This window comes from Jaculus jaculus, chromosome 4 (genome assembly GCF_020740685.1).
Source record: "Jaculus jaculus isolate mJacJac1 chromosome 4, mJacJac1.mat.Y.cur, whole genome shotgun sequence".
In the NCBI taxonomy this organism is placed as follows: domain Eukaryota; kingdom Metazoa; phylum Chordata; class Mammalia; order Rodentia; family Dipodidae; genus Jaculus; species Jaculus jaculus.
In genome coordinates this window covers 111,657,037-111,683,442 of record NC_059105.1, presented here as the reverse complement: position 1 = coordinate 111,683,442, position 26,406 = coordinate 111,657,037, and the positions used below count along the sequence as shown (strand labels likewise).

The following is a 26,406-nucleotide window of genomic DNA, read 5'->3' as shown; positions in this document are numbered from 1 at the left end:
GGCATGTGCACATAGAAAGACTCTTTGATATTAGCAGAAGACAGTTTGGGGGCATTCCACACTTGGCAGAAGGGCAGTTGTGTTCAGCTGTTGATGAGGGTTAGGGGTTGCTCTGTCCTATCTCTATGCTGCATCACCAGGCTCAGAGCCAGGCTTGAAGGCAGCTTAGCCCTGCACTGCACTTAAGAAGATGCTTCCTCAGGAAGCCAGGCTGTGTTTCCTGAGAAGGGTCAGTTCTGGACCACATGGGTAATAGTTGTCAGGATGTCATGACCCTAATCCATAATGTGGTAAGTCTTCACACACCTCAATAAGCTTGAGTAAGTGGTGCCATTTGTTTTAATGTGGATTTATGAAGAACTCTGATACAAAGGATATCTGATATTTGTCTCTGCTTTCCAGACAAGTGTTAACCTGTTTTGGATACTGGTTATGATGACAAGGCAGAGGAAGTGTTAGAATGGGTAGGCATGGCAATCCAAATGCTCGTCTAATATAAAGAACATTCTAGTGCTGAATGTTCCCCATCTCAGCACTGGCGTGAAGGGAGTAGCACAGGTATTGCATGAGCAAGACGTCATGATTCCTGCAAAGGAGCAATGATAGGGCTTGAGCTTCAGCGGTTTGGAAAAATAGCCATCAGTACCAGACCTTTTATTTCTCCAGCATGTCAAGATAGTGAAGCTTTCCTCTCCTCCTGCCAAGGATTGTCTCATTCTGAGCACCATACTGAGGTTGCTACAAAGCTGTGTGCTGATGGTAGGGGTGGACAGAATCTCTTACCTGGGAGGAGAAGCCCCAAAGGTCTCTATCTCTGTCAAACTCCTGCCAGCCTCTTGAGTTGTCAGCATCTTCTAAGCCAAAGGGATCAGGATGTTTAAATGGAAAAAGACGATACCTTTGCCTTGTGATTCTGACACTGGACAGGTTAGAATCAGAGCTTGCTTGGTAACACACACACACACACACACACATAGTATGTATATATAACTATCTATATCTATACATTTCTATATCTACACCTACATTTACATTTATCTCATGTCTATGTCTATGTGCTTTGCTCCGTCTTATGACCCCAGAGTGTGCTCTTCCTCTGGGACAGATGTCTCCTGGACTAGTCCTGCTCATCATGGACATGAGCAATAGAAATCCTCAGCCATGCAGGACAATAATCTGAAGCCCAGTCTTCCATGACTTACCCAGGCCCCTCCCATTCTGAAGAATCACTGTATGAAAGTGGAGTGATATGAACATTTCTAAAAAGAGTATAAGTAAGGCCAGTGGGTGGAAAGACAGCAAGAAAATCCCATAAAGCTGATTTGGAAGAGAGTGAGATTTGTAGGTATCCTCCACTTGTTTCTTTCAAAAACAAGGACATTGCAATAGCTGACTAGTAAACCGTGTTTATTCCTGCATGTGATAAGAGCTACAATGAATACTTCATATAAGAAATGTTTTCCTCGGTATGAGAAGAATTAGCTTAGAGGATCATCTTCTTTGGCTGAGACTAAACACAGAGGTGCTGTGCTTATGCCGGGCTGTCGTCATCCTTCTCCATAAAAGGAGGAAGAGAGAATCACATGGACAGCCCTGATCCTAGCAGGAGGTGACAGGAGGCAGGAAAGGATTAGGGAGACACTGTTGATGGCCTGGAGGTTCTGTGAAACTCTGCTGCCCCAGCTCCCCAGCTCCTGTGCAGTAAACAGCGCTGTGATTGACAATAGGGACTCTTTGTGAACAGCCTGGAAAAAACACTTGACTACAGTGTCTTTGTCAAAGCCACATGTCTTCACCTGTGTATAGCAAGCAAGCAGCCTCCCAGGAGAAATCCCAGTCTGAACTTCTCAAAAGGGAACATGATATTTCTCCAAAGCTCAGGGCTTCCTTTTCCCTGGAGCTTTGTTGTCTTGGAAGAGGGTGGTGGCAAGATAAAGTGCTTAATGAAACCTATGTATTCTTGACCAGCTCCAGGGACCTTTGTAGTAGACTTTATGTCCCAGTTATCACTTACGAAGCAAGTAGTTTTTTGCTTTCCCCAGAGCAGGTTCTGAGTGGGACAATGAGGACCTGGCCATCCTGGTGCTTCGGAGAGGCCCTGGGCTGTCACATGGCACCTCCTGTTTTCACATGTACCATCTGTCTAATGTGTCTTCCTGATACTGATACTGATTCTGCTTTGTGGGAAGGCTTTCCTTCAACTTTTAATGTGGATTTTCTAACACCCTGGGTCTGACATTTCACGTAAATGTCAAGTAGTAGAGGAAGTGAGTCTGCCCAATCCCATACAGGAAGGAGCTGTAAAGAATTTTGATTTCAAAAATATTTTAAAATGTTATGACTTTTCCCCTGATTCTTCTGGGAGAGCAGATTTTCCCCAGAGTGTTTTGTGTGGGTAACAGGCCCTCAGAGGCCCTTGATCCAGGGGTGCTCCCTTTGTGTGCAATAGGACTCCAGGAAGACAGAGTCAAAGCCCCAGAGGAAAAATGCCTGGGCACCTCTCAAATTCTGTGCAATGAGCCAGGAACCTCAGCCAGCAAAAGACACAGAAGGAATGGTGTGAAGACGAGACACAGGTGGTTTCCTGGGAGCGCTCTCCCTGTGCCTCTCCTGTGCTCCCCACACCCACCTGGCTCCTTCTTGTGTATCTATTTTGGAGACATTTAGGATGATGTTTCTGACCAGGGAGATCAACTAATCGAGAGGCCAGTGCCATATTTTCAGTGGGGCTCTTCTGATTGACCTTAAACTTCAAATTAGACCAAATGTGTTCCAAACCTTCAACACCACCCTTTTAAAAACAATGCTCTTCTTCTGAGAACTATAGGTGAGGCTTCAACATTTATTCAAAGTGACATATTATTATGCTATGTAATTAATCTTCGTTTTTTTCCCCAGGGTTTTCTCAGATGTATAAAATGGCAAGATTATTGCTAGTCTATAAATAGTGCATCTCATCTTGAATTAGGTTTTGTCATCATGGGCAGACTGAGTTCCCATATGTTTATTCTCTTCTTCCAAAGGGTGAGGATCATTTATAACCACTATTTACTTAGTAGAGTAAGGAATTGAACTGTGCAAGTGTTTTCTTTCATAATTTCCCCCCAATTAGTCACTTTGCTCAGAAATAAAATGTGGTTGATAAAAGTAAAGAAGGTTTACATTTGTTGTTTTTACTGAATTTTATAATTTTCATAATGTCTTTGTTGTTTCCTTTACATTTGCTCCTTGGTAAAACGAAGCACATTGAGTATACACTCATATTGACTTATGCTGTGCCTGTTCCAGAAAGAATTTTCACTTCATGTAATTAAAGGGAGCTTGCAGGAGTTGTCCTATTTCCTCCATTGACAAGACACCTACAACTGAAAGGGAATTTAGAAAAGCCTCAAAAACTAAAATTTCTCTCTCTCTTTTAAAATAGGGTCTCACTCTAGCCCAGGCTGACCTGGAATTTACTATGTGGTCTCAGGGTGACCTCTAGAACTAACAGTGATCCTCCTACCTCTGCCTCCTGAGTGCTGGGATTAAAAGTGTATGCCACCATGCCCAGCAAAAACTGAAAATTTTAAGATAATCAAGATATTAAAATTAACACATATTGCAAAGGTTTGAAAATACTATAGCATCTTAAAGTGATTTTATGTAATGTACTAACATGCTACACATACATAGCTGAATGTATGTATTATCTTTAGAGATGAGGTCCCAAAACCCAACCGCCGGAAGTGGAGGCTTTATCTTGGATGATACCAGGTCCTATAGAGACTATATTTTCCTCTACATATACCATATATGTCTCTATGGTAAAATTTAATTCATAAATTAAGCATAGTAGGAAATTCTTAGCAAAAATACTAATAAAACAATTGCCAAAATATAGCATAACAAAAGTTGCTAAAACCATGAATTTTTAAAACATTTTATTGAAATTTTTCATAATTATAGACAATAAACCATAATAATTCCCTCTCATTCCCCACTTTCCTTTTCTGAACTTTTCCATCTAATAGGTTTCGACCCCATGACCTCAAGTAACAAAAAGTGAGTAAAGTATATAAAGCAGCTTATAGATATCATCTAGAACTCAAGGCAAATAACATGAGGGGACACTGAGGTTTCATCCCAACTGGTTCAATTGCTTACCTATTCTCACATAGCCAGTCTCTTTTCATCTAACTCACCATAAAGCAGTAAATTTTTTTGTTGTTTTCAGTTTTTTGAAGTAGGTTCTCACTTTTGCCCAGGCTGACCTGGAATTCACTATGTAGCCTCAGGGTAGCCTCAAACTCATAGTAATCCTTCTACCATAGCCTCCAAAGTTCTGGGATTAAAGGCATGAGCCATGCCCAGCTCAAGCTGTAAAGTTAACATGCTGAATGAAAGGCTAGAAAGCTCCTTACACATGAGTCCCAGAAAAAGTGGTGCAAGAGTGGGTAGTGTTTGGATTCCTGGGATGAAGATTAGTTCAAAGATGTTTGCTTGACATTTAAGGTTTCTTAGATTCATTTACATGTAATTCTTACATATTTCAAATAATACACAATGAAAGTTCAAGAAAAAAGAAGGAACTGAAAACAGCCCATCTCAAGACAGCCCTAGAATCTAAGGAACTAGGAAGCTTCAGTGTATAGTCAGTGCTACTGGGCTACTGTCAAGAGCTTTGCTTAGAAAAAAAAGAAAAAGATACCGAGGAAGGTAATTAAGTCAGTTTCTGTTTCTAAGAGCAATGTTATCAATTGAGCTTAGCAGGGCAGCTAGGTTATTGTGGTTGGAGAGAAAGTAGGAAAGTCCTGCTAGGTGCCTTATGGTTTTGCATCATCCATGTGATGCAATGTCATTTTATCACTTAATTACACCATAGTATTCCATAAAAATTTATTGCCTTATTTTTCAAAATCACTTGGCCTAAGCGAATGCTATCCAACATTCTCTAAAATTCTATAAATATGTTAGAACATCACACAACAATAACTTACAGTAACTTAATTTATAACATCCCTAACCGAGAATTACTCAAATGTCCATCATCAATTAATAAAAAAATGCTGGGATGTCCTCTTACAAAATCAGTAATGAAAGAAAATGCACTGCTAAGATGTGTGACTATAGGGATAAGCAGTCCCTTAGTAAAACATGGCAGAAACTTAACAGTCTGCTGTAGTGGTCTCATTTATATGATATTCTAAAGGTCACATTAGTTAGATCTAAGGTGGTGAGTGCTGCGGTGGTGGTAGGGGCATAAATAATCTTTTCAAGGCCGCTGCCACCACTAGTGGAAGAAGATGTTTGAAGGCGGGTGGCGACCTGGACACCCAGCAGAAGTTCTGACATCGCGATGCTGCTCAACATCGTGCTCAGGAAAGGGGACACTTGGTACCTAGTTGATAGTCACTGATTTAAACAGTGGAAAAATTATGTTGGCTTTGACAGTTGGGACAAATACCAGTTGGGAGATCAAAATGTATATCCTGGACCTATTGATAACTCTGGGCTTCTCAAAGATGGTGATGCCCAGTCACTTAAGGAACATCTTATTGATGAATTGGATTACATACTGTTGCCAACTGAGGGCTGGAACAAACTTGTCAGCTGATACACATTGATGGAAGGCCAAGAGCCAATAGCAAGAAAAGTGGTTGAACAGGGTATATTTGTAAAGCACTGCAAAACTCTGTAAAATGGAAATAGAAACAATGTTGTAACTCGAAGATTTAGCAAAGCTGACACAATAGATACAATTGAAAAGGAAATAAGAAAGATCTTCAATATTCCAGATGCAAAAGAGACCATATTGTGGAACAAATATATTAGTAATACATTTGAACTACTGAATAAACCAGATAGCACCATTCAGGATGCTGGCTTGTACCAAGGACAGGTATTAGTGATAGAACAAAAAAATGAAGACAGAATGTGGCCAAGGGGTTCTTCTTCTTCTAAGTCCCCAGGTGCATCCAATTTGTCAACTTTACCAAAGATCTCTCCTTCACCTCTATCAAATAATTATAACAACATCAGCAACAGAAATGTGAAAAACTCAAATTATTGTCTTCCATCATATACTGCTTATAAGAACTATGATTATTCAGAACCCGGAAGAAATAACGAACAGCCAGGCCTCTGTGGCTTAAGTAACTTGGGAAATATCTGTTTCATGAACTCAGCTATTCAGTGCTTGAGCAACACACCTCCACTTACAGAGTATTTTCCCAATAATAAGTACCAAGAAGAGCTGAATTTTGACAATCCTTTAGGAATGAGAGGCAAGATTTCTAATTCATATGCAGAACTCATCAAGCAGATGTGGTCTGGGAAGTTTAGCTATGTCACTCCAAGAGCATTTAAGATGCAGGTAGGATGTTTTGCACCTCAGTTCTTAGGGTGTCAACAACAAGACTGTCAAGAACTGTTAGCATTTCTCTTAGATGGACTACATGAAGATTTGAATAGAATTAGGAAAATACCATATATGCAATTAAAGGATGCTGATGGAAGGCCAGATAAGGTGGTTGCTGAAGAAGCCTGGGAAAACCATCTAAAAAGAAATGATTCAATCATTGTTGATATATTTCATGGCCTTTTCAATCACTTTAGTGTGTGTGCTAAGCTTTCAGTAACATTTGGTCCATTTTGTTATTTGACACTTCCATTGCCCATGAAAAAAGAACATAGTTTGGAAGTTTATTTAGTTATAATGGATCCACTTACTAAACCTATGCAGTACAAAGTGATTGTGCCCAAAATTTTAAATATAGTAGATCTTTGTGCAGCATTGTTTATCTTGTCAGGAGTACCAGCAGATAAGATGATAGTTACTGTTATCTACAATCATTGATTTCATAGAATATTTGCCGTGGCTGACAACCGAAGTAGATTTATGGAATGGGATGATATTTATGTGTTTGAAATTGGAATCAATAGGACAGAAGATACAGAGCATGTGGTTATTCCTGTTTGCCTAAGAGAAAAATTCAGACATTCAAGTTATACCCACTATACTGGTTCTTCACTTTTTGGTAAGCTTTTTCTTATGACTGTACCACGAAACAATACTGAAGATAAACTCTATAATCTCCTACTTTTGAGAATGTACTGGTACTTCAAAATATCTACTGAAACTGAAGAAACTGAAGGATCCCTACATTGCTGTAAGGACCAAAATATTAATAGAAATGGCCCAAATGGCATACATGAAGAAGGCTCACCAAGTGAAATGGAAACAGATGAACCTGATGATGAATCCAGCCAGGATCAAGAACTTCTCTCAGAAAATGAAAGCAGTCTGAAGATTCAGTTGGAGGGGATAATGATTCTGAAAATGGATTGTGTACTGAAGAAACTTGTAAAGGTCAACTCACAGGACACAAAAAGAGTTTGTTTACATTCCAGTTCAACAACTTAGGCAATACCGACATCAATTACATCAAAGATGATACCAGGCATATAAGATTTAATGATAGGCAACCTAGGCTAGATTAAAGAACTTTTTTGACATTGGATTGGGATCCTGATTTGAAAAAGAGATACTTTGATTAAAATGTTGCTGAGGATTTTGAAAAACATGCAAGTGTGGAATATAAACCTCCTAAAAAGCCTTTTGTGAAATTAAAAGACTGCATTGGGCTTTTTACGACAAAAGAAAAGCTAGGTTCTGAAGATCCCTGGTATTGTCCAAATTGTAAAGAACACCAGCAAGCCACAAAGAAATTAGAGTTATGGTCTCTGCCTCCAGTACTTGTGGTTCATCTCCAGCTTTTTTCCTACAGTCGCTACATGAGAGACAAATTGGATACTTTAGTTGATTTTCCTATCAATGACTTGGATATGTCAGAATTCCTAATTAATCCAAATGCAGGTCCTTGCCGCTATAATTTGAGAGAGGAGGACATTATACTGCTTTTGCCAAAAATACAGATGATGGAAAATGGTGCTATTTTGATGACAGTAGTGTCTCCACTGCATCTGAAGACCAAATTGTGTCCAAAGCAGCATATGTACTCTTCTACCAGAGACAGGACACTTTCAGTGGAACGGGCTTTTTCCCTCTTGACCGAGAAACTAAAGGTGCTTCAGCTGCTACTGGCATCCCTGTAGAAAGCGATGAAGATAGCAATGACAATGACAATGACAATGAATTAGAGAGTGAAAACTGTATGCACACTAATTAACAGAAGTCCTAGGAACCATAAGAAACTTTCCTGCTGGAGGTATCTATGGAAATGAAGTCACCCACCACATTAAAATAAAAGTCTGAGATGGGAGTTTCAGATAATCGAATGTAAATCCTTTATCAGATTTTAACTTGTGCAGTACTTGAAGTAAAACACAATGAAAACTTTAACAGAAATTGTCTCTTAATACATTTAAAGTCTTGTATTTACAAGCTGAATATATAGGAAATCACAAATAAATCCCTTTTAAGTTAAAAAAATCTTTTCAAGTGCTGAATACCTTCTATTTTTAGTTATTTAGAGTTATGTCTACATTGGCGTTTACTTTTGTCAAAACTAAACAAATAATGCATTTCACATTTTCAAACTTTATTGAATTAAAATGAACCTAAATTTTAAAAAATGAAAATGATAAATAGAAACTCCTGGAAGATCTTCACTCATTAAAAAACCTTCAACATATTAGAGCTTAATATATATATTTCCATTAGTAAGCATGACTTAGTTTAATAAATGTTTATATGAAGACTATGCATTGTTTGCAAAAACACATGTGGGAATGTTGCAAGTAATGCCATTCACTGTCAAGTGTAAAGGCTCATGATTTCACTGTCATGATGAATTACTGTTTGCATAGCGTTTGGTCTTTCTCTAGAGACACTAGATAAAGAGGGGTTCTCCACTCCACTGATGCTGTCTGTCCTGATGGTCTCAGTGACATGCCCATCGTCCTGGAATTAACTCCCAACACCTTGCCATGTAGCTCCGTTTTGAAGAATGCCAAGTCTCTCTGATGCTTCCCAGAAATGTTTTCTCTCTTGTTAGATGCATGGAAATGTCTTTAACATAATGAAGAATACTTGCCAGCAGCAGTTTCTAGTCTTAGATATATCCCTGGCTTTGAGTTTAACATTGGGGAACAGTCAGCTACTATTTTCCTGTTTTCTCTCCCACCCCCTCCTTCTCTCCTCTCCTTCTCCTCCCCTCCATCCTCCTGTCTGTCTTCCCTCCTTCCTGCTCCTGTCATCCCACCCTTTGTCCTTCTTGTCTTCCCTCTTGCCCTCCCTTCTTTCTGCATCAACCTCCCAAGTGTTGAGACTTTAGGCATGAGCATCCATACATAGCTCACAAATTTCATTTTTGTCCTCTGAAAATATCTGTAATGGGAACTAGATCCTATGATGCTTGTGTCCTAGTTCCATGTAGACATTCACTGGATATTACTCTGCCTTCTGATTGAATGACCCTGTGTCCCAAACTCCTGGATCCCCTGCTCCAGAGGGTGCTTAGGAGGACTGAATTGGCCAGAGCTCCTGGTTGGTTTCCTACCTCCAAGTTCCCTGGTCCCTGCAACCATGGTCCTTCCTTGGAACCACCTGGTCTTGGTGTGTGTGAGGGGGGGAGGGGATGCAGAAGCAAGCCTTTGCTCTGGTTTTGTGATTGACTGGACTGTGGGTACCCAAATCACTATTCCCTTGAGTTAGAAGGTAAATAGGCCACTGGAGGAGCTGGCCTCTTGCACCTGGCTCTCCAGCTTCCTGGCTCTTGGTTTCCCAACCCTTAATTTTCATGTGCTAAAGAGTGCATGCAAGTGGAGTAAGTAGTCCAGAGCACCCTGTTCCCCAGATACCTTTGATACACTTGCAGTCTCCACAACATATGCATTGGTGGCTATCACTGCATTGTATAGCAATCTGGTTCACATTTAATGGACAAATACTGGCTTCCCCCTCAATAGAATAAACTGTTTCCCCAAGATGAGTAGACCAAAGTGCAAAAAAACACTACTAAAGTCAGAAAACTGAGCAATCTCCACCAAGGATGCCTAGTCCACAATGGAAGCCTCCAATGAAATCATAGAGAAATCAACACAAATTCAATCACAGAATGAAAACACATTAACCAATGTGTCCTGAATCATAAGAATTGTTGAACTAGAAGCAAACCATCTAAAACCCAACAATCACATCAGTGAAATTGAGCAAAATCTTCTCTTAGAACACTCATCTTTTTTTTTTTTTTTTTTTTTTTTTTTTTTTTTTTTTTTTTTTTGGTTTTTCAAGGTAGGGTCTCACTCTGGCTCAGGCTGACCTGAAATTCACTCTGTAGTCTCAGGGTGGGCTCAAACTCTCAGTAATCCTCCTACCTCTGCCTCCCGAGTGCTGGGATTAAAGGTGTGTAACACCACGCCTGGCTAGAACACTCATCTTTTGACAGTAGGCTTAACTTAATTAAAAAGAATGTTAGAGGCTTCAAAAGAGATATAAATGAATTGAAGGTAAATCAGCAAATAGAAGATGTCAATGATAAGGTGATTGTGCTTAATGGAGACTTGATCAAATGCAAGAAGAATTCTAGGAAGCATCAAGAAAATGAAAACTTGAACTGAAATTTTGCCTCAAAAGGAGATGGACATGATGCAAAATAATACAACATGAAACAAAAATCAAACAGAGCTTATAAAAACTTCTCTAAACATCCTCACTAATGGAGTTACTTATGTGGAAGACAGCACCTCTGAGCTAGAAGATAAGACAGAGGAAATTGATCAAGAGGCCAAAAACTCTGCTAAGTTAAAAAAAATCAGAATGTAAGGGAACAGAATATGAGGGAACTGTGGGATAGCCTAAAATGACCAAACATCTGGATGATAGGTATACCAGAAGGAGAGGAAATCCAGTTCAGAGGAATAGAGACCATATTCAACATTATTACTGAAGAAATTTTTCCCAGTCTTTCAAAAGAGAGGCCCATCCAGATATAAGAAGCCCACAGAACACCAAACAGGACAAAAGAAGGAACTCTCCAAAGTACATCATAGTTAAAACTCTTAACAATGAAAAGAGAAACTTGAAGAAATACTCCACACAAAACAGTTAAACAACCAATCCCAAGAGCTTATAAGAATATCAAATTAACCAAACTAGACCAGGCTCAAAAAACTACAAAACACAAGAAAGCACCAAATGCCCTAAAGTACCCTCTCATGAAAGGGGTTAATTCAAACATCACAGTAATAACCTTAAATATCAATGGTCTTCACTCACCCATAAAAAGACAAGTTATCAGGATTGATCAAAATAATGGACCTTTCTGCTGTCTTCAAGAAACCCACCTCACCACTAAGGACAGATACCTCCTCAGAGTTAAAGGATGGAAAATGATATTCCAAGCAAATGTAAATAAGAAACATTCAGATGTTGCTATATTAATATCTTATAAAATAGACTTCAAACCCAAAGTAATCAAAAAGGTAAAAGAAGGCCACTTCTTACTCATCAAGGAAATGATTCAACATTAAAACATCACAAACAGAAACATATATGTGCCAAACACATTTGCACCACTTTATAAAACAAAACCTACTTGACAATGAAATAGAAATAAACATCAACAACATTCATAGTTGGAGACTTCAGTACTCCACTATCATTGACAGACAGATCATCCAAGCAGAAAATTAACAGGAAATAATAGAGTTTAACAACATCAAAGATTAACTAGACCTAATGGACATCTATAGAATTTTCCACTCCAACTCTTTAGAATACAAATTCTCCTCAGCAGCCCATGGAACCTTCTCTAAAACTGACCATATATTAGGCCATAAAGTGTGCCTCCATAAATTCAGGAAAATTGAAATAACTTTCTTCATCATGCCAGATCACAATGCTTTAAAGCTAGAAATTATCAACAAGAGACATATCAGGAACTCCACCAATTCCTGGAGACCGTACAACACATTTAAAAAAAAAATTGTTCATTTTTACTTATTTATTTGAGAGAGCTAGAGAGAGAGAGAGGGAGAGGCAGATAGAGAGAGAGGGAGAATGAGCATACCAGAGCCTCCAGCCATTGCAAATGAACTCCAGACAAGTGCACCCCTTGTGCATCTGGCTAACATGGGTCCTGGGGAATCAAGCCTCAAAGAGGGGTCCTCAGGCTTCACAGGTAAGCACTTAACCACTAAGCCATCTCTCTAGCCCCACAACACATTTTTTAAATAATGAATGAGTTGCAGAAGAAATCAAAGAGGAAATTATAAAATTCCTAGAATTGAAGGATAATGAAAATACACCTTACCAAATTTACAGGACACAATGAAGGCAAAGGGAAAATTTATAGTGCTAAATGCCTTTATAACAGAGAGATCCCAAATTAAAGTCATTGGAAAAACAAGAATCCCTCCCTAAGAGCTCCATACGGAAAGAAATAATCAAGATCAGAGAAGAAATGAATGAATTGGAAACAAAGAAAACAATTTAAGAAATGGATGAAACAAAGAACTTATTCTTTGAAAAAAATAAATAAGATTGATAAACTCCTTGCCTATTTGATCAAGCAAAAAAAAAAAAAGCGAAGTCTCAAAATAGCAAAATTGGAAATGAAAAATGAGAGATCACAACACACACAAAGGTACTGGAAGAATTGTTAGTGCATACTTCCTAAACCTCTACTCCACAAGATTGTATTATGTGGAAGAAATGGATGAATTTCTAGCCACATACTAACTACAAAAAGTAAATTCAGAGCATATTAATCTCCTGAATAACCCTATCACATCCATTGAGATTGAAAAGATAATCAAAAACATCACCAAAAAGAAAATTCCTGGACCAGATAGTTTCCCAGAGGAATTATATCAAACTTTATTTGAAGAACTGAAACCAATCTTTCTCAAACTGTTTCACCTAATCAGAGAGTAGGGAATCTTACACAATTCCTTTTAGAAAGCTAGCATCACCCCAACTCAAAAGCCAGAGAGAAATACAACAAGAAAATAAAGCTGTAAGCCTATATTCCTGATGAATTTAGATGCAAAGGTCCTGAACAAAATCCCCACAAACTATATTCAACAACTAATCAAAAGCATTACCCACTTTGATATAGTAGGCTTCATCTCAGGAAGGCAGGGATGGTTCACCATGTGGAAATTGGTCAGTGTAATCCACCACATAAATAAACTTAACTATAAGAAGAGCATGATCATCTCAATTGATGCAGAAAAGGCCTTTTACAAAATATAACACTGCTTCATGATCAAAAAACTGCTCAGAAGCAACCAACCTGATAAGAAGTACACACCATTGCCATAGTGGCACACACAGCCTTGGTAATAACCAACAGCTTTCTGATTGACTAAGAGGTCCACTCAGTGTAAAGGAACCCATATCAGGAATTGGAAAACAGATCAGAATCCTATGGACATAAAGATTATGCTCTCCAGTATCAAGGTCTCACTAATCTTTTGTTAAAAGAGGGGTTCCATACATCAGATACTCCCTAATTTAATAATGCTTATCCTGTTTAAAACTATGCTGACCTCACTCTCCATTGGAGAGTCTGTTCTTCATTTTCAGATGGTAGCAAGACCTCAGAAGATAAACTACCCATTGTACTTCAAGCAAACCACAGCTGAAACCACAAAGGAATTGAGTTGATAAGCATGAGTGCTGCTTCCACGCTGAACCTGATAATCAGCACCAGGGTGAAGGAGACAGACCCTGAGGATCAAAACACACCAAAACAGAGATCCAGAGGCTCCTAAGAGCCCATCACTGAAGTAGACTTAAAACACACACACCATGGCTCAGGGAATTTTTTGCAAGCATAAGGAGAAGGCTTTTTAGAGCCACAGGTTGAGACATCATGCCCAGAAGCGTTCCCTCCCTCTAAAAATAACTGACTGCTGCTCCCATAACACATAAATCACTACAACCCCATAGGAAATACCTGCAACCCCATCGAGGAGGGTCCCAATGGAATGGGGGAAGGGATAACAGAAAAGGAGGTACCAACACATGAAGTATCCATATTAAATATGTTGATAATAATAATAATAATAACAGAAGAAAAATGAGAAAAAATTTTAAGTTCAAAACCATCACATTGAATTCATGATTTCAAATTGCCATGTCATTAATATATCACCACTAGGATTAAAATGAAAACATACTTGGAGGAAGGGTAATCATACATAAGCAATTTAAAATATTCTAAAAACCATTATATTTTGCACCCCCAATGCATAACCCACAATCCCCATTGGGATGACCTGCATCCTCAATGAAGTGGGCCCCTTAGGAAAAAGGGGCAGGAATGAGGGAAAGAATGGTATCAACATGTAATGTTTACATACTAATATGTCCATAAATAATAAAAATAAATTTACAAAAATCAAAATAAATAAGCCATCATATTTATTGTTAGATAAGAATATAGAAGTTTGACAATTTGCTTATCTGTTTAGAACATAAAATTTTAAATTCCATGTGTTTTTCCCCCTAGAAATGTGTTTTTAAAGTATGGTTTTATAGTGTTTATAGTGTTATCTGCTTCCTTTTCTGTGTTTTTTGTATAACATTGAAACGATATTTTGTTATTCAGTGTTTGACTTGGCCTTGCGGGAGCCCCTGTGTTTTGTTCCTGCACTGCAATTGATTCTTTTTTTTTTTTTTTATTTACTTATTTTTTTATTGACAACTTTCATAATTATAAACAATATTCCATGGTAATTCCCTCCCTCCCCCCTGCAATTGATTCTTTATTATTCATCATCAACACTTGTATTTCCCTTTGTTACTAACTTTTATATATCCTTCATTTCAGGCAAAAAAAATAATAATTCTCCATTTGAATTTGTAGCATGCAAAAGGAAAAAAATTAATTTTATGAAATAATCCATATAAAATTTCAAGCTTAAATGATGCTTGGATATGCTGCCAACAAGACAGTCAATGTGTTCTTCATGCCACTCAATTATTTGCCCACGGGTTTACTATGATCATAAATCTTCATGAACTTGGAGGCTATGTTTTGATATGTTTTCCCCTAGGAACAATTTTATGTTCTTATTGGGCTTCAAAAAATAGGTATCATAAAATTTAATTGTAAATAAACTAGCACTTTCAAAATATATGACTGAATTGTATCATAATTTTATTTTAAAACAAATTGCTACCAAAATGCTAGCAATGTCTTCTGTTCCTGCTAAACTCATTGCTGGAAGTGAGTTTGAAATGTAATTCATTTCTTACTCAGTCTTATTAGTGTTTACAATTTATAAATATTCCTTAAGCTATCAAGGTTAATAGGCTCTTACATAGCAATAGAACTGTCCCAATGGGCACATTCCACTTGTAATGTGGACAAAGTCACTGAGATGATGATAGTCCTGATGTCCTATGAATTTAGGTACATCATTCCTGTGCATTTATATACTGCCCTCCTCCACTCCCCACCCCCTCATGTTTTTCCCAATACATAAGGACATAAACTGTGCCATACTTTTTGTTTCAGGTCATTAAGGTTTGATTTTGTTTTGCAATATATCCAAACTTACATAGAAATTGAAAGAACTTCTACCCAGTGACCACTGTTTTTTAACTGTTCCATTAATGTCCTACTCATATTGAAAGGAATTGTATTTACTTGTGTGTCACATTAGTATCTGTCCAACCAGAACCCCTTCTTTGACCTTCATCATCAGGTTATTTTTGAAAAGTATGACCTATGATTTTATGGAATGATGATGAATTTGAGTTTGTTTGATGTTTCTTCATGATTGGATTAGGCTCTGCATTTTTCACTGTGATATCATCGCCATCCTGTGTTCTTCCTACTGCAACCTATAAAGTGGCATGAAGAAATGGCATTTGATAGGTTTCATTAGTAAAAAGTAACTCTTTTTTTCTTTACAATTAATATTTTGTGGAAAGTTTGATCTTATGTAAGTATGCTTTATTGATTTAATTTCATGTACTACTTTTAGCACCCATTTTTTTTCATCTTACTTAAGTTTTACTTTAGTTTCCAATCACATATCCAAGAATTTAAATTAATATACTTTCAATTATTTTAAATTAACAGCATCATTTTTGTTCTTTTTTTAAAATTTAATTTATTAGTTTTCTTTTAAGTAAATACAGGCAGTTTGGTACCATTGTCTAGGCTCATCTGTGATCTACCCCCTCCCATTGGATCCTTCTTGTTGATGTAAATGGGTCGTGCATTATGGAGTTAGCCCCCAGTTATTGGTATCATAAATGTCTTTGCAAATCATGACCCAACATGTGGCTCTGACATGCTTTCCGCCCCCTCTTCGGCAAAATGTCCCTGAGCCATGTTGGGTTCATTTTTGGTCTGCTTCAGTGATGAGGTGTTGGGGGCCTCTGAGGCTCTGGCTCTCTGATTTGGTAGGAGTTGATTTTTCTCTGCGTTGGTCTCCTTCCACTTTGTGCTGGTATCTGGTTCACAGGAAAACATCACCCTTGCTTGTTTCGCCAATTGTCCTTTGTTTCAGTTGGGCCCCTTTTGAGGTATGTTGGGGCGGCTCTCTCCTTAGGGTCTGCATCTATCTGAAAAAGAGAAGCTGATTCTCCAACAGAGAGTAAGTTAGCACCCGGAAAATTGAGATAACAATTACTTTTTGATAGAGAGTTTGATAGGTGTAGGCCCTCTTGTACCCTGTGTTTGATGGTAGCTTGATATTGTAGAGTGGGCTTGTGTTTGGGTATGGTTCTGACTTGTTTCCCAGCTCCAGCTATGGGTCTAGTACCACTGAGTGGATCAGTTAGCCAAATCAAGAGCAGTTCGTTCTTCACCATGGCTGTGTGCCACTATTGCACTTGTGTGGACATCACATTAGGTTATTTGTTGCTAATTAGGTTAGACAATGAGTTGCTTGGACAGATCTTGGTCATTTCCCCCAGTCGCCTATGTAACACCTTCTGGCACTAGACACACTGACTGTCTGGGGACTGACTCTCTCCTGGCCCATGTCATTCCATTTTAAGTGTCAGCTGCATATGGAGTCTTCAGCAATAGGGTCTTACCACTGGCCTTTGGTGGGTCATCAAGTACTCTGACAGCAGTCTGTCATTGTTTTGGGAAACCTTGTAGGTTTCTCTGATCAAAAGCTCATTGTGGATGGTAGGCCCAAGCTGGAAGTGGGGGTTACAGGTCAGTGTCCACTAAGAAAATGAGGAAGAACATAACTAATATACAAGAGTTAGAGAGGAGAAAGATAGAGGGGAGAGGGGGAGAGGGAGGGAGGGAAGATGTAGAAGATTTAGGTTAGTCTTGATCCTACCCTCTCCAGTGTCTTGTGGTTCAGGTGTTTCCTGTAAGGGTCTAGTGAAGGTTCAGCCATTTGGTCTGTCTTTTAGGAAGTAGAATTTTATGGTACCGTTGCCATTTGGGTCCAGATTACTGTTTTCCACCCTTCGATGACCTCCCGCCCTCCCATCCATCCTATTTTCTAGTCCATGAGGTGCTTGCTGGGTATGTAAGGTATCTTGGGTAGATTCAGGTTAGGTGTTGTAGATGAGTGAGACTATGTGTCGATTTTTTTTCTGTGATTGGGTAAGTTCACTGAGAATGATCTGTTCCAGGTTCAACCATATTTCCTCAAATTTCTTTATGTCGTTTTTTCTTACTGCTGTATATAATTCCATTGTGTAGATATACCACATCTATGTTATCCATTCATCTGGGTTGATTCCAGATTTTAGTTGTTAAGAATTGAGCTACTACAAACATATTTGAGCAAATCTCTCTGGCCTTTGGTTTGAAGGTTTTAGGGTAGATGCCCAGTAAGGGTATAACTGGGTCTGTTGGTATTTCTATAGTCAGCTTTTTCAGGAGTCTCCATATTGCTTTCCAAAGTGGTTGTACCATCCTGCATTCCCACCAACAGTGAATGAGTGTCCCTGCTTCTCCACATCCTTGCCAGCATTTATTTTCATTTGACTTTTTGATGTTGGCTATCCTTATTGGGGTAAGGTGGAATCTCATAGTTGTTTTAATTTGCATTTCTCTGATGATTAGGGATGATGAACATTTTCTTAAGTGTGTGTTTGCCATTTGTACATCTTCCTCTGTGAATTGTCTGTTCAACTCTGTGCCCCATTTTGTGAGTGGGTATTTGTCTTCTTATTGTTTAGACTTTTGAGTTCTTTGTAAATTCTAGAGATAAGGCCTCTATCAGTTAGATAACCTGCAAATATTTTCTCCCATTCTGTGGGTATTCTATTGGCTTTGCTTATTATATGCTTGTCTGTAAAGAAACTCTTCAGCTTCATATGATCCCAATGGTTGAGTGACTGTTTAAGATCACGAGCTACTGGGGTTTTGTTCAGGAAGTCCTTTTCCATTCCTATATCATGGAAAGTACTTCCTAACTTTTCTTCCAGTAGTATTCAAGTTTCTGGTCTTATGTTGAGGTCTTTGATCCATTTGGATTTGAGTGTAGTGCATGGTGAAATGTGTGGATCAAGTTTTAGTTTCCTGCATGTGGTTATCCAGTTTGTCCAACACCATTTGTTGAAGATGCTATCTTTTTTCCAGTCTATATTTTCGTTGTATAGATCTTTTACTTCCTTGGTTAATGTTATTCCAAGGTATTTTATTTTTTTTGTTGCTATTGAAAATGGGACTATGTCCTTTATTTCTTTTTCTGTGTCTTTGTCATTTGCATACAGAAATGCTACCCATTTTTGTGCATTGATTTTGTATCCTGCTACCTTTTTAGCACCCAATTCTGAAAGTGTGTGCATGTGTGTGTGTGGTGTATGTGGATGCACACATGGCAAGATTTGTGTGTAGAGGTTAGATTACAACTTCAGGGAGTTGATACTCTCTTCTTCCATCAAAAGGGAGCTTCTACGCTGTCACTCTGGTTTTTTATGCCACTAGAAAGGAGAGACTAGTTGGCTTTGGGGTTCTCCTGACTCTATGTCCCATTGTCATAGTCATGCTGGCAGTACAGATACATGCACCACTGTTGTTTTTGGCATTAATTGGCTGTTGGGTATCTGAATTCTGATGGGTAGGCTTGCAGAGCAAATACCTTTGTTCACTGAGGCATTTTCCCAGTCCTTTAACATCCATTTGATGATTATTATCTCTGTTTGTGGTACAGGAAGCCTATTGTCATAGACAGCTTCACATTGATGTTATGAACTTCCAAACCAGGCACAGTTTATGGGAGTAACATGATTTGTGGAAATTTACAGATCCAGAAGAAGTTCCAGAATGGCAGGAGTAGTTGGCCCACTTTCATAGGTCCACTCAGAGAGAAATACCACTAAAACCACCATAAGAAAATACATTCCAGAAATCCCAGGCAGAGCTCAGACTGCTAGCTGCATACCTTAGGTTGGAAACCCAGTTCCACACCCAAACACACTTTAGGGCTGGACCCTAGTATCCACCCACAGTGACACCTCCTGCAACTAGGCAGCTGGAAATCTAATAAGTTACAAGCTTTAACAATCCCCTGAATCTACTGGAGGACACATTCAAGCTACCACATTCTTCTTCTGGATCCCAGTATATTAAAAACCATCACATATTATAAATTGAATATTGTTTTTAGTCCAAATTCAAAGGTCCCATAGTCATTACGAACTTAAAATAGTTCCAAAGTCCCAAGTGTCATCAGAGATTTAAGATTATATCTTAGCAGTGAGTTCTGTAAAATCAAAACAAGTTATACACTTTCAACATATAAAGCATTTCAAACTTCTATAAGGCATAACAAAGAGAAACTGGACTAATGCAAATTCAACCATTAAGCAAATATCAAACATCTGCAGTTCAAGTCTGATATCATAGCCATTGACTGACAGTTTGTGGATTTTCTAATTCTTGCCTTCCAGCTGAGATTAATAGGCAGGGAAAACTTCTTTCCCAAATCAACAGTGCTCCAGGGTATCCCTGGTGTATCTAAACATCTTTTGGTCTCCACTGCCAATCATGGTCCATTTTCCAATGACTTCACTAGCCTATCATGGTTTTTATGCCCTGCCTCACTTGCTGCATCATAGCAGCAGTTTCTGGAACTGTGTACATCTCATGACCCACTTGTAAGGAAAGTATAAAAGAAAAGAGAAAGAGAACACTGGACTTGATCTCTACAGACAGACTGTTTATTGAGAGATACAGTGAGGGGCAGCAGCCTTCCCATGGGATGAAGGCTGAATCACTGAGTCAGGCTGGAGTTCAAACTTATAAAGAGGGTCCCAACAGACTGAATCAGCTGCAGGGCCAAATGTACCAGATAAGGAATCAATGTTATTTGTGTACTTTCTCAGAAAAGGCTTTTTTTTTTTTTTTTTTTTTTTTTTTAAGCAGAATTGCCTAGGGAGAATTGCCCATCAGGTGGTTTCTGAGCTAAGGGAAGATTATCAATTAGGGTAGTTGTTTGGCCTTTCAAGACTGGATGTCTCCATTCTTTGGGGCCTTCTAATCTTGTTAGTTATTAACTTTTTAGTTCCTTCTAGTTTTCAGGGAAAACTATTCATCCTCCAGTCTAGACTCTGGAAAGATAAAAATATTGGGGAGAACTGGGGATGGTGGGACATTTGAAGGCGGACTATGAGGGTTGGAACTGGGGTGAAGAGATCTCTCAGACTACTTCCTGCTGGAGGGGGCAGTAGATCTGTTGGGGTATCCTGCACAGTCCTGTGGAGGTTGGATATCCAGAGGCTGATATTCAGTTGCCATGGAAAATTCAGTGACTCATTGTGAATTGAAGACATGTATTCTTTCTTGGAGGAATTCAGTGAGGAATCTGTGTATACATGGACCAAAAGAAAGGGTGAATATTATTATAATCAGGGGAATAAAGCACCTGTTAGAGACAGGATAGGTTTAATTTGAAGGTAATAGTGCTGTGAGAATTTTTTTTAACTTAAAACAATAGATATTCTAGCTGGCCACAGAGAGATATCAGGTCACATGCAGAGAAATAATATTATTAGTTATTAAATATGCTAATATTACTCAAAATATTATTGGCTCTGGGTTGGTACAATTTATTTTTCCATAATTGCTGAAGTCCAATGTTGAAGTTTCTAGTAACAAGGGGTGGCTTCTGAGAGCCTCAGGTTTTGGTTCTCCATTTGATCTTATACCTTGTATACATAGCAGGCTGTAGTTCTACATGGCTTTTGTGAATAGGCAAGGTGGCAGCTCTTCAGGAGAGTGATAATTATCTGAGCCATTAGGAAAGAAACTTGTAGATTATATTAAATCTATTAGCCATTGTTATCTGGTTAATATCTATGTATGAATTTTCTTGTATATGACATGGCATTACAGGTGATATGAGTTTTATAACAAAGGTTGAAAAATAATGACATAGGTAAGAAAACACAGGTGCTGTCTGTAAGAATGAAGGAATTGTTAACTTGGATGGGGAATTAACAGAAATTTTTGGAAATACACAGATTTGGTTTAGGTAAGGTAAGAAGTATAAGTATAGGAGCAAAATTTAAAACACCTTAAACAAGTTTAAGTTTAACTATGTTAGAGATTAAGAAATTAACTAATTTTGAAGCTTAGTTATCTGATTTAAAACTTTTTTTTAAAGTTCTTACTATAGAAAGCTTATAGTGTTTTTGCTAACTTGGTCCAGATATCAAAAGGTCTTGCTTCCCATTAGAGGAACTAATGGAGGTATGTTATGCGAAAAAGTTTAAAATTTGATTAATTATGCAGGCACAATAAATTTTATATAATTAAGTCCAGTTTTTGTGTGTGTGTTCTTTTTGAATAAGTACATAACAAACAAATAAATGTTTTACCTAACAGGGAAACATATAAGAATAGAACATTTAAGAAACCTGTTGTAAACAGATGTTTATGCAACAAAATATAGGCTTTGTCAGATGAGAAATGTACAAGCTCAGCATTTGGATATAACTTGGTTATCTTAATCAGAAATATTTTTACAACCCTTTTAATCTATCAGCATGTATTATGTATTTTATGCCTTTGTTTAGGATCAGAACTTTGGTGAGGAGAAAGTGTTTTTTTTTTTTTTTTTTTTTTTTTTTTTTTTTTTTTTTTTTTAGTGTTATCAGAGACAAAGGAAATTGAGTCTGTATTTTAATGACCCCCAAGACTAATGTTAGTTGAGAGAAACCCCAAGATTTTGGAAGATGGTTGGCGGTTTCAAGTCTGACTTTTTAAGCTGAAGTAGGACGGTGAAAGGGGGAGTCTCTACTCCTGTTGACTTTTAGGTCTTGGAAAACTAGCAAAAGCGGCCCAGGTAGAGGGAGTTAGTCTACTATGGGGACCCCTGAGGTGAACTGGTGGAACTGTAAACGTCAAGAAGGTCATTTATGTCAATCTTGTAAGAAGAAATATAAGGTGATTTTCAGTACAGGTTAGAAGCTGTAATAAAAATTGTGGTCTTGAAACTGCACAAAAGTTACAGTGTCAGTACCAAAGATTGTGTAGTATGAAACATTACCAATACAAAAGTCTATTACAATATAGGACGTAACATGGGTCAGGGGCTTTTACATATTATAACCCCAAATTTTATCTCAATATAAGCCAAGGCACAATGAGATAGTTACATATTGTCTAAAAAGGGTGAGGCCTAGAGTCAATTCCCATTTGTTTACCTTTAGTTGTAAATTTTTACAGAATGTTTGTTATCTATTAGCTATCATAAAGGAATCTTCCTTGCAGCAGTTTCAGAAGAGGAAAGTGTAATATCTATTGCTTCACTGAAAGTCTTAGATGCATCCACATAGTTTTATAGATACATATGTCTAAAAATGGCCATACTGTCTTTTTTTTTTTTAATTTATTTATTTGAGAGCGACAGACACAGAAAGACAGGTAGAGGGAGAGAGAGAGAATGGGCGCGCCAGGGCTTCCAGCCTCTGCAAACGAACTCCAAACGCGTGCGCCCCCTTGTGCATCTGGCTAACGTGGGACCTGGGGAACCGAGCCTCGAACCGGGGTCCTTAGGCTTCACAGGCAAGCGCTTAACCGCTAAGCCATCTCTCCAGCCCCATACTGTCTTAAAAGGTAGTTACATACTGTCTATAAAGGGTCAGGCCTGGAGTCAGTTCCTATTCATTTAACTTTAGTTGTAAATTTTTACAGAATGTTTGTTATCTATTATCTATCATAAAGGAATCTTCCTTGCAGCAGTTTCAGAAGAGGGAAGTGCAGTATCTATTTCTTCACTGAACGTCTTAGGTGAATCCACACATTTTTATAGATACATGGATATGCTCCATCCAGATTGATATGGGCTAGGAACATAAGAAATATGACATTTTTCAATAATTTCATTCAATAAAAAGCATGTATACCATGTCTTAACATTGATAAATGTAGGCAATACATATCAATACATTTTTGTTTTGTCAGTAAACCAAATTAATAATTGCTCTAAATATTTAAGTCATAAACATTTAGAAGGCATTGTTAGAGGCAGGATCAAACCATGGAATATAATTATGTAGTAAGTATGAACAAGCATAAAATCAGAAATATATCATAAACCTGGATTTAGTAAATTGTTATCTTAAAATATATCTATAAGCAACAGAACATTTAATGGCCATAATTATTGGAAAAATTAGTGACCACGAATTTAGTCACACATAATGATAGACTACATGAAACACAGAACACATGACATGACATGGCTGGCCAGAATTAGACATGACAAAGAACATGAAACACAAAGGGACTTTTTTTTTTGAAGATTTTAGTTTTTCTTTTTCTTTGGGAAGACTCTAACAAGTGGTAGAGGCCTGTATGCCCTCTGGGAAGGTACGGAGTTGATGAGCAGGTCCTATTGATTCTACCTGAATCTATACAGAATAATCTATGTGGTCACTGTTTATGACGGGCAAAGGAAGTTACACACAGGAGAGAACAGATTCTCCATCTCACCATGTGGCTGTTGATCATAGACAGCTTTATCTGGGAAAGCAAATCATGTTAGAAAAGTTCAAAGTATAACAAGAGGAGCAAGGAAGCCAGTGGAATCTGGAGAATGGGTTGGAGGCCACTTTCAAAGTCCAGTTTTATAGCTGTACATTGAACAGAACCAGGTTAAGAAAACTTAACTGCAATTTAGGATTAGAGACAGGGAGAGAGAGAGAAAGAGATGTCATTTGTAGATGCACAGTAAAGGAGGGTTTGTGGTCATCTTCTTGGGCAAAAGAAAGGTTAGTCACTAACAGGAACTGTTTAATGGAGTGGAAAGAAGTTTGTTTCCCCAGAAAGTCCTAGTTCAGAGAACAGAACTGACAGAGATAAGATCAGGAGTAGAAGAATAGAGCCAGTTGCCAATCCAGTTTATGAAGTTATTAAGATCTTTAAGAAATTGGAAGCCAAAATGTCATTTTCAGCCAAAAAGAATCATTGCTCAATTTCTTTTGTGGGCAAACCATATTTCAGTAAAAAATGAGGTACTTGGACTTTATGTTTCCTTTTATGCCAAGAGTTTTAAGATTGAGCAGGAGATAGCCCAGCAGGGAGGCCAGTGGAGTTTTGAAAATTTTGGAGCCCATAGGGGGGTGAGAAGTGCCAGAGCATCTTTCTGAGGATCAGTAGTCCCTAATCTGAAGACAGAGGTTGGAGACCTTCTGCTGGAGAAGGACGGGGGTTAAGCATCTGACTGGAGACTCCCTGGGCAGGCCTATAAGGACAAGACAATGGAGCCAGGTATGTCTTCCTAAGTTATCTTAGGAAGACAGATGGCTGGAAGTTTAGTTGACCCCTCTTAGGCATAAAGATGAAGTGGATATGGCAAATGGCCTATGTTTGGAGGCAGGGTAGGTGAATTATTCTATCTGGCTGTTGGAGGTATGTTCCAGCTATCTGGGAGTTTTGGGAATCCAGGGGAGTTAGAAGTTTTAAGCAATTTATCATGGTAAAAGGAGAGAGAGAGAGCGAATGGGCAGATATCAGAAACTGTATGGGACAGGCAGCCCCAATAACAACAGGGCAATAGCTGCCCTTAATTTGAATTTAAAGTTGCCTTTTCCTTTTACTATTAGCTTTTAGCCACAGGCCAGAACCACACTAGGTACCTGTCTTTGTTTATTTTATTTAGCTGTGAGGTGCTTGCTGTTTTACTGTGATTGCCCCACCTCTCTTGAAGGATTTTCTCTGGCAGTAAAAGGGAAATGCCAGGAGAGAGAAATTAGGCATTGATATGCAAAAGAAGTTAAAGAGGGGCTGGAGAGATGGCTTAGTGGTTAAGCGCTGCTTGCCTATGAAGTCTCAGGACTTGGGTTCAAGGCTCTATTACCCAGGACCCATGTTAGCCACATGCACAAGGGGGCGCACGCGTCTGGAGTTCCTTTGCAGTGGCTGGAGGCCCTGGTGCGCCCATTCTCCCTCTCTCTCTATCTGTCTCTTTCTCTTTCTGTCTGCCACTCTCAAATAAAATCAAAATAAAAACAAAAAAAAATTTAATAAAAAGAAGTTAAAGAAGCCCATTAAAGATAAGAATTTCTTTAAGAAGGCAGGGATTTTTTGATTTATTTGATTTAGTGAGGTGGCTTGAACTTGGTGTGAGAGGGAGAGACTCTGGCAAGTCATGACCATCTGACAGAACTATGTATGAGAGCTAGAGTTTTAGGAGGGTCAGGATCAGGGAACAGAACCTCGCATACCATTTAGTGAAATCCCAAGTACCAAATTTAGGCCAACAGTGGCCACTATCTAAGGAATATCTAAGGAATAGTGGGTGAAATTTGAACATAGTCAGAGTAATTTGGCAAGCAGGAGTGCAGGAAGTTCAAGCTCCTTTAAATTAGTCTTGAGACATTACAATGGAGTATATTTTGGAACAGATAATTTAGAGCCCACTTTAGAGGACAAGGACTTGTTTTGAGTGGCCAATCCTGCCACCAGGGATACCTCCCAGGCTTAAGGAGGACAAACAAAACACAAGGATTAGGAGACAGTGTCTCCACAGTCTAATACTTGGCGTGTCCAGTGGAATGATAGGTGGGAGGTTCCCAGAGTCTCTGATCATCCATGGAATGAAAAGTGAGAAACTCCCAGAGTTTCTAAGGTCTGAAATAGGGTGTCTCTGCCACAGACTGAGAATGAATACCTTGTCCTGAAGGTGTAATTTGATGAGGGTGTGTATGCAGATGGCCACATAGCAATAGCCTCTCATCTGGATTTCAAAAGTCTGGTGGAACAGAGTGAAAAGAAGAAAAGGAAGAAGCCCAGGTATCAAGCTAGAAATACTGGAAGTTTTAGGTCATAGGCAGTTGTTTAGTTCAGATTAAGGAGCACAGCATGTTTTTGTGCTTCTGAAGAAGTGAAACACTGGCAGAAAGGTAGAGAGGAGAGAGAAAAAGAAAGGGAGGGTGCAGCCTGAAAGTGCTGGAGGGTTCTGATCTGAGTTATGGCACTAAATATATGGAAAGTGGAAGACAAAAGCAAAAAGAAC

The 26,406-nt window shown here is 38.5% G+C and overlaps 1 protein-coding gene and 1 pseudogene across 1 annotated transcript in view; both read left to right on the top strand.

Moving 5' to 3' along the window:
• Positions 1–26,406, top strand: part of Tmem182 (transmembrane protein 182) — a 79,535-nt gene that overhangs the window by 46,860 nt on the left and 6,269 nt on the right. The gene's annotated exons all lie outside the window — the stretch shown is intronic.
• Positions 5,986–8,171, top strand: LOC105945109 (annotated as a pseudogene).